This window comes from Ananas comosus, unplaced genomic scaffold (assembly GCF_001540865.1).
Source record: "Ananas comosus cultivar F153 unplaced genomic scaffold, ASM154086v1, whole genome shotgun sequence".
Classification (NCBI taxonomy): Eukaryota; Viridiplantae; Streptophyta; class Magnoliopsida; order Poales; family Bromeliaceae; genus Ananas; species Ananas comosus.
The window spans coordinates 19657-30697 of NW_017890527.1; positions in this window are offsets into that span (position 1 = coordinate 19657).

The window sequence follows — 11041 nt, forward strand, 5'->3', positions numbered from 1 at the left end:
TTTGAAATATCTCGCATGATGCCTATGTCTACATGTAGAGTCAGTTCTATATTCATAATTTTGACAAGATTATTTATAAAATAAAATTTCTAAATGAAAACAAAGCCCTCTCCGGTACCATAGTTAGTTAATTCGGATTCGGCAAAAATTCGGTAAGGATATAATATGAATAAAATTCGTCAATTATTTGGATACGTGATTTACACAAAAATTATACGTTTACCATTTAAAAATTCAGAGTAAAAAACTAGGCAATTAAATTAAAATTTTTCCCTAGATTCATACTATTAGCATAAATACTCATAATTCATAACTTATAACTAGAAATCAATATTAAGAAGGGAGGGGGAAAAAAAAAAAACAACATAGCTAGGACGGTAAAAATTTGGAACTTAACAAGCGGGTAATAGCAAATGTTAATTCTGCTCACAGACACTATGAATTAGTATCAGATGAAGTGGGCGTGCCAGAACTCGGAAATCGGAATCAGATGATGAGAGTCGCGCGGCCGGCCCGGGGCGGGGAGGGTTCCGAACTTTTTGGATGGCTGGCAGCACGCGGCCAGGGGGGTTTCGAGGGCGAGCGGCGCGTGGCCACGCCGGGGGTTCGATGGCGAGCGGCGCGCGGTCGGGGGCCGGGGGGGGAGGGGGGTGACGGAGGCTGGGGTGACTCGGGTGAGAAACCAGGGCTTTTTTTTTTTATTTTATTGGGAAAGCTTCAAATAGCAACCATGATCAATTTAGTATCACGTAATTTTATTTTTATTTTTTTATTATCGATTCCACTAATTTTTTTGCTTAACAAATGGCAAAGTTAAAACTAAAAGATACTAAAATGAGTATTCGAATAAATCTAGATGGGGTATGAAATTTTTTTGTATATAATTTAATAAAATATTAACGAAAAAGCTGATAAAAAAATAAAAATAAAACCACATAATACTAATTTTATACACTTTAAACTATAGAGTACTAAAGTGAGAAAGTGCGATACCATAAGGGGTGGTATTTGAAGTTTACCCTTTTTTATTTGAGCGAGAGGATTTTTTTTTTTTTGGGTGAGCGCAAAGGTGTTCATGCATCGGCTCGAACCTGAATAGTTATTATATTGGATCCATACCTAAAAGTAAATTGGTACAAATATATATATATATATATTCTATTTATTTAATTTCGGATCGGATCTAGGTCTGAATACTATACCCATCAGATCTATTTGAGCAGATCTAAATAGTGACTATCCAATGCTGCCCACTTAGAACGAGAAATGTATTGGATACGGGTCAGGTTTAGATCAGATACGGATACTCGTATGTATATATTTTTTATAGACTATAAAACAGTTTATGAATAAACTATAAACCTCTTGTTGTTGAAAACTTGTATTTTAATTAATTGCACCCGGTCCAATAAAATTCGTTCAAAAAAAGATTCAAGCTGTAAGCAGCTATGGTTCAAAAAATAAAGAGTAAAATAAAAAAATAAAAAAGGAGTAAACAGAGCTACTAGATTTTCACTAGAATGAAAATACACAAAGACCCTTCATTTATAAGTTGTATTGAAAATCCCTCAACTTTAAATTTTTCTTATTTACTATCGTGTACTTCATTGGGTCTAGGTCTAGGTCCGGGTCCGGGCTTAAAAACTCTTTCAAACCCTACCCACTAAAAAGTCGTGTTCCAGTCGGGTCCAAGTTGGGTATGGGTATAAATTATACGGACCCATACCGAAAATTTAGTGGGTTATTACTTTTACCCGTATACTATCTATTTTTTATCGCGTCCGAATAGTGTCCAAATCGGGTATGAAATATCGGATATTTTAGATGGCTTTAGGCGAGCATTGTTTTACGCGAAGCTTTTTTTTTTTTTTTCAGGATGAGCAAATCGAGCTTATGGCCTCTTTTTTTTGGTTGAATAATTCGAGCATTGTGAATTATTCGTGAATAATAACTCTAAACCCAAAACTTTCTGCATTATTTCAAATATTTGGAAAAAAAAAAGTATATGGACTGTTTTATTTGGTTATTCAATAATTTGTGAATAATTTGCGAATTATTTACGAATTAACTAACTAAGTCTAGTACAACCCAAAATAAGGTATATATTTTTACACCTTTCTGATTTGTCACATTAATTCTTTTTACGAAAAACTATTTAATTTTTTGTAAAAATCTAGAATGGAGATGAATAGAGAGTATAAGATCTACACCTCTCTTAGAGTGTACAAGTAAAATTTTCATTCGCTCTTCTCATTGGTTAGAAACTGTTGGTAGCCGAAATCTTCAATCCCCGACCCAGTCAAAGATCTTCCTCGGGAAGCGCGTAGGGATGCGAAACGGCTGTGGATAGTGACCCTCGAAATTTGCGCCCTTCGATTGGTTAAGCGATTCGACTGACGAGGGATCGGGTCAACCGAGTTCGAAACCTCTACAGTAAATTAGGTTCAGCTGGAAGAGCCGAATGAACAAAAGAAGTCAGAATTTCAGCCAAGGAATGAGCCGAATAGCTAATACAGCACAAGAGCTGGACGGCCTGAAGAGCCGAAAACTGTCTTCTATTGAAAGAGAAACGGAGAAAGTACAGGAACAGGGGTTTTAGTTTACAACGGAGTGATGCCCAAAGGGCAGACAGACTCCAGGATGCTAAGTTACAGGAACTACTCCTATGAAAAAAACAGTAAATGCGAGAAAGAAATATGCAGGAAAATAAAAGTGGTCTTTTGTGCGCAGGGGCGAAGACCTCTTTTTGGGGTATTATTACCCTATTTATAGATAGCCCCCTCGGTCAGTTATTGTTCTTTACACGATCGGCCACTATCTCCTCATATTCTGGACCACTTCTAGCCGATCGAAACCACATGTAACTGCTTAACTTCCTTCAATTGGCGCGATACACTTTTCCGGTGCTCTCGATACACGACTGAATGGACGCTTTTGAAGGGAATATTCGCACCTAAATCTCATCACCGCCTAATTGGCTCAACAATTGCCCCCTCGGCAGCTTTCGAAGCAACACTTCGGTAGCTGGCGTGATCTGAAACACGATTACTTTTTAACTTCCCGATATGGTTTCATCTCAGCCGTCCCTTTTTCGCTGCCGAAATCCTGTAATTGCTTCTATAATAAGCGCGATCCGAGGCGTCGTTCTTGGTCCAATCACATTCAAAAATCTCTGTACCAGTACCAGACGTAATTCGAGGCGTGACCCTCTGTACGATTCAATCTTAGCCGTTTATTTTTTTTCTTACGGCCCGATCTCAATTCTCATTTTGTCTCATCTGCGGCATTAACTAGGTTATCTTAATTACCGCCGTCTATTCATCATTAAAGCCGACCTCGAAACTCGTTTCGACGCAACGGTTCAATACGACGGCCTTTCTTTTTCTCCAAGCTTTTTATTCTTTTTGTCTCTTCTATTTCTTCTTCGTCTTCCATGAAACTTTTCTTTCGCTTCCCCTTCCTTCATCTTCTCTGATTTTATTTTCCACTTGACTTTGTCTCTTTTCCTTTTTCGACTAATGGCGTTGGTTTTGCCTCTTCCTTCTCATCCATCCCTGGATTATACTATACTTAAACCCTTCGTCGACTCAGACCCCTCTAGATAGAAGGTGTAGAATGTCATTGCATAAGAGCGATTTATACCTTTCCCGTTGAACGAGGATAGTTCATTTTCCTCTTTGGTCCATTTATTTCTAGGTTTCTTGGGACCGGTAACATTCTCGGCTTCTTGGGTAGGATGTTTCCACCCGAATTCAATGGCTTGCCTTACCCGCTCGTCGATAGCAATGTGAAACGGCCTCTTGCGGACTTTTCAATAAGCGTAATTATTGCCATCTTAGAGCGGGGGTCGATTGATGTTTCCGCCCTTGGCCATGTATTACAAGCTATACTGGGTCTGATAGCACTTGAATTATATAGATCTTTAGGATCTAAGATGTAAGTACCTCTTAGAGGTGTGTGAATAGTTGTTACATCTTGGCAAGGTCGAAAATGCTTGTTGCAAATGTGACAAAGTAGCAGAAGATATAGTTAGTACACCGAGAATTTAACGTGGGTTAACTCCAAATCGGGGTGAAATTACCCACGGGACCGATCCCGGGACGTAAATCTACTAAGAAAACTTGAGTACAAGTGATTTTGACAAAAATACACGACTCAATTGTATGGATTTCTTGTTGATGGTGATCTTCGCCGGTCCTCGATCGATAAGAATGCACCAGCCGACCTTGCTGCAACTCCTCACATCGTCAACGCCTCATGTCCTCGAAGCGTGCTCCGAATCCTCTGTTTCACGCGAAATCTATTCGCCTGCACCTCCTTCCGGAGCTTGTAGAATCGAAGATTTGTGATGATTTCACCTTTGCATACCAGTAAGCTATGAGGGTTCACCTTTAATCATAAAATTTACTTGATTCTCTTATGAGTTCTCTAGTATAAATGAAGAATCTATCCGATTGTTGATTGTTATAAACTCGTTATGTGATATCGATACATTGAAATGGAAAATATAAGTTTTTATAGGATTTATGGATCTGTACCTATTGCACCGTCTTAAATTTTTGGGTGGGCCACGTAGCTTATTTATATGTATTAGAAGACTTAGAAGTCGCTTAGGATTGCAAAACGTCCTTTTTGAAAACCTGTTTCGTCCTCAGTTACCGGTTTTGTCTAGGCTACTGGTACTGTGATATACCGGTCTCTCTAGTGATGACTATCCGATGTGGGATTATTGGTGTGTGACCAGACTCCCCCCGTTCGGGAACCGGTCTCTGACGTCCTTGAGACCGGTCTCATCGCTGCGCGACAGAAATCCCACATCACCTAGGCTATGTTCGACTCTAGGTTTACTCGTTCAGCCTATGTTCTTTAGATCCTGGGTTAGGTGCCGGTCGATCTATTCGTCATTCTAGTTTTCGGCATCGCGTATCACTTTATCTTTTAGACCTTGACTCAGTCGAGACTCTCCTCACCTTTCTGGCTAGTTATCCGGCTCTAGTTACCACATGCATGTCTACCTGGTGCATTCTTACAATGCTAATCATGCATTTTTTGATCTCTATATCATTTTCTATGCAATCTACTTAAGCATTTTACCACATTCATTATCTATGTCATTTTGTTAACATGCCTCTATATTCTAATTCGTATTATTTCTTCGATCTAATGTGGGACCTAGTCGGTTCGTTAAGCACAACTCCCCTTATTTAGCTTTCCGATGTTCTCGTCGGGTCTTGCAATCGGCCTCCCAGCTGCAGATCATCACCCGAATTACTGGTCTATGTGAGATTCTCGCAGTTGCGCTCTCACCAGCTCGCCGCTTTGCAGTTCCTAGCACTTTAGGTCTTCGCTTTGTTGTTACGGTTCTCGGGACCCAATTTCGGCAATTTATGGTCTTCGGCTCTGCTGCTCATTGGTCAACAATCCGAGCTCGCTCGGCCTTATTTTGTCGTTGATCTCTACACCACCGGTTGACGAATGCTTAATCCGTCGCTTCTTATGCGTTTAGACACCTAGTCAATTAGGTTTATATAGGGTCACATTTAGCTCATAACCCTTATCTGATATCAGAATTCCATTTTGTGTTGCCCATATAGAGTGCTCGACGCGTTTTAGTATATCCATCATAATCGATCATAATGATAATACTGAATAATCATCTTGATAGCATGCTAGTGTTCCATATCGATCGATTGTTAGATAGATCAGATACCTATCTCTATATATCTCCCATGATATAGCACCAAGCTTAGCTCTGTAAGCTTGCTCTCAATGGTGAGCAGAAGAAGTTGATGATGATGGTGCTGATTATCCTTTTTTTGCTCTTGGATTTTGTCCTGTGCTTTTCTTCTTCTGTTTTCCTTTCTTTTTTCTTGTTTTGTTGGTTGTTTCTTCTCTTCTCCTTGACGTACAGATAGTGAGATGGATTAATGTAACGAGATTGAGGTAAATAGCGCGAGAGTGTTTGAGTGCTATCGATAGCATAGCAGCGAGACTCTCTCTCTCTCTCTCTCTCTCTCTCTCTCTCTCTCTCTCTCTCTCTCTCTCTCTATATATATATATATATATATATATATATATATATATAAAATTAGACTACTATACTATCTATAGTACCGGAGCTCCGGTACTATAGTATTGTTTTCGATCTTAGGGTGTTCAAATTAACGATTCACACCGTTAAATATGATCTACGGTATATGAAGTTCCTAGAAATAAAATTTTAGTTTTTTTCGATATCGTTTACTTAGTAAATAAATTATGTCAAAATGGACGGTAAAAATTGAATAATCTTTAAAATTTGAGTATAGGACTTTTAAATTCAAGATCAAGAATATTAACCCTAATCTAGATAGTTTAAAGTATTTTCTATCAAAATTTGAGGAAATTTAGATTCTTCTACACCGTTAAACTCCAAACTCGTCATAGTAGACCATTGAAAATTGACAATTTTAAAATTGTTTGATCATAAAGTAAACTATGTCGAAAAAATATAAAATTTTATTTCTAAAAACTTTAAATACTCTAGATCAGTTTTAACAGTGTGGATCGTTGATTTGAACACTCTAAGATCGAAAACGGGATTATAGTACCGGAGCCCCGGTACTATAGATAGTATAGGAGACTAGCTCTCTCTCTCTCTCTCTCTCTCTCTCTCTCGCTATATATATATATATATATAAAGTTGAGGGATTCAAATCATAGTTAGTTAATTCGCGAATAATTCGCGAATTATTCGCGAATTTTTGGAAAAGCGAATTAAACGGCCGCATCAGTATTTTTCGAAAAAATTCGAAAAAAAACGCGTTTTTTTCGTCAAAAATAATTATTCGCGAATGATTCGCGATTCATGAATGATTCGCCTCAAAAAAACGGGGCTGGCGGTCGCTCACTCGCGGATCGCGGCTTCGCCGAAGTCGTCCGTGTCGTAGTCCTCCTCCTCCGCCACCCTGGCCGTCGCCGGGTGCAAGAGGGCCGCGGCGGCGGATCACATCTCGCCCGAGGGCGTCATCTCGTGGACAAATTAGTCTTCGTTTTCCGCTTCATTTAAGCGGAAAAAGAAAAGCTACAGGAAAAATGGCGGGGTTCATGCTGCGGGGCTCATGCCATTATGCACGCGGTCCATGAGGTGGGCTTCACCTCGTGGACCGCCTGAGAGAGAGAGGTCCACTGGACTAACTATGGTCCACTGGACTAACTATGGTCCTCGTGGACCGCGCAGGAATAAAGGGGTTGAGACCATAGTTAGTTATAAATACATTATTATATAATATATTTTAGATATATTTTATTTAATAAATATAAAGTATAATAATTAAATATATTATGTGAACCTTCTATATTTTATATTTAAATATAGACTATCTTAATCTCTTATAATATAGTTTGCTATTTTTTTTACTTAATTAGCTTAATTTTGTAGCTATTTATTCTTATATTTTTAAAAAATATCAGTATTTATGGTAACATAAATCTTGAGAGAAAAAAACTTAATTTAATAGCCGAATTTTTGATCCCGAATTTTTAATTGGTGAACGTATAATATCCGTATAAATTACGTATCCGAATAATTACCGAATCCGTATTTTAGCCGTATTTTTCAATAAATTTAAAAAGTAGAAGACGAATTTTATCCGAATTATATCCGTACCGAATTTATGCCAAATCCGAATTAACTAACTATGTCCTATACTGATGCGGAGGGGTCTACGTGAGTTAACTTTTCAGACGGTTAGCGAGTTGGTTTGTTTTATTTATTTTTGGGAAAACTTCAAAACCCTCATGTGGTTTCACATTTTTTTATTTTAGTACCCTGTGGTTTAAAGTGTATCAAGTTAGTACCCTGTGATTTAAAGTGCATCAAGTTAGTACCTTGTGGTTTTGCACTTTATCACTTTAGTACCCTGTGGTTTCACACTTTATCACTTTAGTACCCTATAGTTTAAAAAATCACAGGATACTGATTTGATATAAAATTAAAACCACAGGATACAAAAGTGATAAAGTGCAAAACCACAGGGTACTAACTTGATACACTTTAAACCACATGATAGTAAAGTGATAAAGTAAGAAACCACAGGGTACTAACTTGATACATTTTAAACCACAGAATACTAAAGTGAAAAAAATTGAAACCACAATGGGGGTTGTTGAAGTTTTCCCTTTATTTTTTTACGTATGATGATTGGAAGTGCAGGAACTGTGCAGTAAGTGACCCTTTTGATGGGGCTTTTTTATAAAATAATCTTTTAAAATTTTATTATTTGCAAAAAAATCTTACCAAAATTATATTAAAAAAAAATAATCTCTTAAAGACGGTGAATGATTCACCGCTTTCATAAAGAGCCTAATTTCTTAGTGATCCAANATATATAAAGTTGAGGGATTCAAATCATAGTTAGTTAATTCGCGAATAATTCGCGAATTATTCGCGAATTTTTGGAAAAGCGAATTAAACGGCCGCATCAGTATTTTTCGAAAAAATTCGAAAAAAAACGCGTTTTTTTCGTCAAAAATAATTATTCGCGAATGATTCGCGATTCATGAATGATTCGCCTCAAAAAAACGGGGCTGGCGGTCGCTCACTCGCGGATCGCGGCTTCGCCGAAGTCGTCCGTGTCGTAGTCCTCCTCCTCCGCCACCCTGGCCGTCGCCGGGTGCAAGAGGGCCGCGGCGGCGGATCACATCTCGCCCGAGGGCGTCATCTCGTGGACAAATTAGTCTTCGTTTTCCGCTTCATTTAAGCGGAAAAAGAAAAGCTACAGGAAAAATGGCGGGGTTCATGCTGCGGGGCTCATGCCATTATGCACGCGGTCCATGAGGTGGGCTTCACCTCGTGGACCGCCTGAGAGAGAGAGGTCCACTGGACTAACTATGGTCCACTGGACTAACTATGGTCCTCGTGGACCGCGCAGGAATAAAGGGGTTGAGACCATAGTTAGTTATAAATACATTATTATATAATATATTTTAGATATATTTTATTTAATAAATATAAAGTATAATAATTAAATATATTATGTGAACCTTCTATATTTTATATTTAAATATAAATTATCTTAATCTCTTATTTTCTTAATTATTTATTTATTTTGGGACGTAATATAGTTTGCTATTTTTTTTTACTTAATTAGCTTAATTTTATAGCTATTTATTCTTATATTTTTAAAAAATATCAGTATTTATGCTAATAGCATCAATCTTGAGAGAAAAAAACTTAATTTAATAGCCGAATTTTTGATCCCGAATTTTTAATGGTTGAACGTATAATATCCGTATAAATTACGTATCCGAATAATTACCGAATCCGTTTTTTAGCCGTATTTTTCAACGAATTTAAAAATTAGAAGACGAATTTTATCCGAATTATATCCGTACCGAATTTATGCCCAATCCGAATTAACTAACTATGATTCAAATCCAAGCCATCTAAATTTTCCAAGATAAGACCCACCACATTGTGCAATAGTAATTTATTATAAAATATGATTTATTAAAGGTGATTTTATTATAAAAATAATTTCTTTTTTAAATTCTATTTCAACTTAAATTTAATAAAATATAATTAAGATAATATCTAATATGCACTCTAAAACTTTAAAAATAGCCCTCATTGATTTCTAAAAATTCATTCAAATATCCCCAAACTCCTAGAATTGAAGTTTAGAAGGATATTATGATAATTTCATAATAAATTTAAAATTTTTGAATAGTTGTCGGGATAAATAAGTAAAAGCCCCAAAATAATTTATTATAATAAATAAGTGTAGAACTACTATGCTTTCAAAACATAAGTGATTTGGTGCTTTCGACTTTTTGACCCCTAGATCAATATTATAGGGTTGGAATGATAGTAATCTCTCTTAGGATTGAGTGATCCCTGAGGGTAATAATATTAATCTTAAGATCAGAAATAGTCAAAGAGATTGATCCAAGGACCAATAATTTGGAAGCACCAACTCTCTTATATTTTCAAAAGCATAATAGCTCTACTCAATAAATAATATATCATGTCTACAAAATTTTCTTTAATTTAATTTATAATATATTTATAAAGATTGAAATTAAATATTATAACAATATTATTCTACCAAAAAAGTGGAATAGTTTATTCCAAACTATTCCAGGATAAACAAGAATAGGTAGATTTAATCGAAATATTTTAACAGGAATAGCCTCTAAATGTTAAACTCATATTTCCGCTTTATCTTCGAACCAAATGGGACCTAACTTAATTAAAAGGATTAATTTTATACAGATCCCTACAAACATAATAAATTGCAAATATATATATATCCTTACAAAGTTCAACTTTTATATACTATTCTTGCAAAAGTTCTTATATTTTCAAATATGTTCTTACTGTTAGGATCTATCAGAAAAAATTAGTTAACCATAGGTAAAATAATTAATCCTAGTTAGTTAATGAAGTGAATTGCCCTTTTTACCCCTCTTTAATTAATAGTTGGGACTTTTGGAGGGTCATATTTATGATGATAAAAATGTCATTTTACTTATAAAATAAACAACATTTTAACGGTAACAAACTAGAGAGAAATATTTGAAAATATTAGGATTTTTGCAGAAACAACATATGAAAGTCGAACTTTGTAAGAATATTTTTGCAATTCACTATGTTTGTAGGGACATGTATGAAATTAACACTAGTTAAAAAGTATTATATAAAATTGTTATTTGTGGGACCTCACACCAGCTTGGGCCAGAAGCCAAAGCTGGTCAAAACCTAGCTTGGGCCCAAAGCCACTACCCTCTCGAAGCTTCTAGACTCCTCATGTACTCCTCCGCCGCTTCTTATAATTATATATACTTCGCAGCTAGAGAGACAAACACAATCCCCAGTTCATTCTAGCATTTCGTCGAACACATTGCGCTCGAACGACTATGGCGATCGCGATGGAGATCCCGAGGGAGTACGGATACGTCGTCCTCGTCCTCGTCCTCTACTCCTTCCTCAATTTGTGGATGGCTTTTCAAGTGGGCAAGGCTCGGAAAAAGTAATCCTTTGGATTTTCTCTTCTTTTTT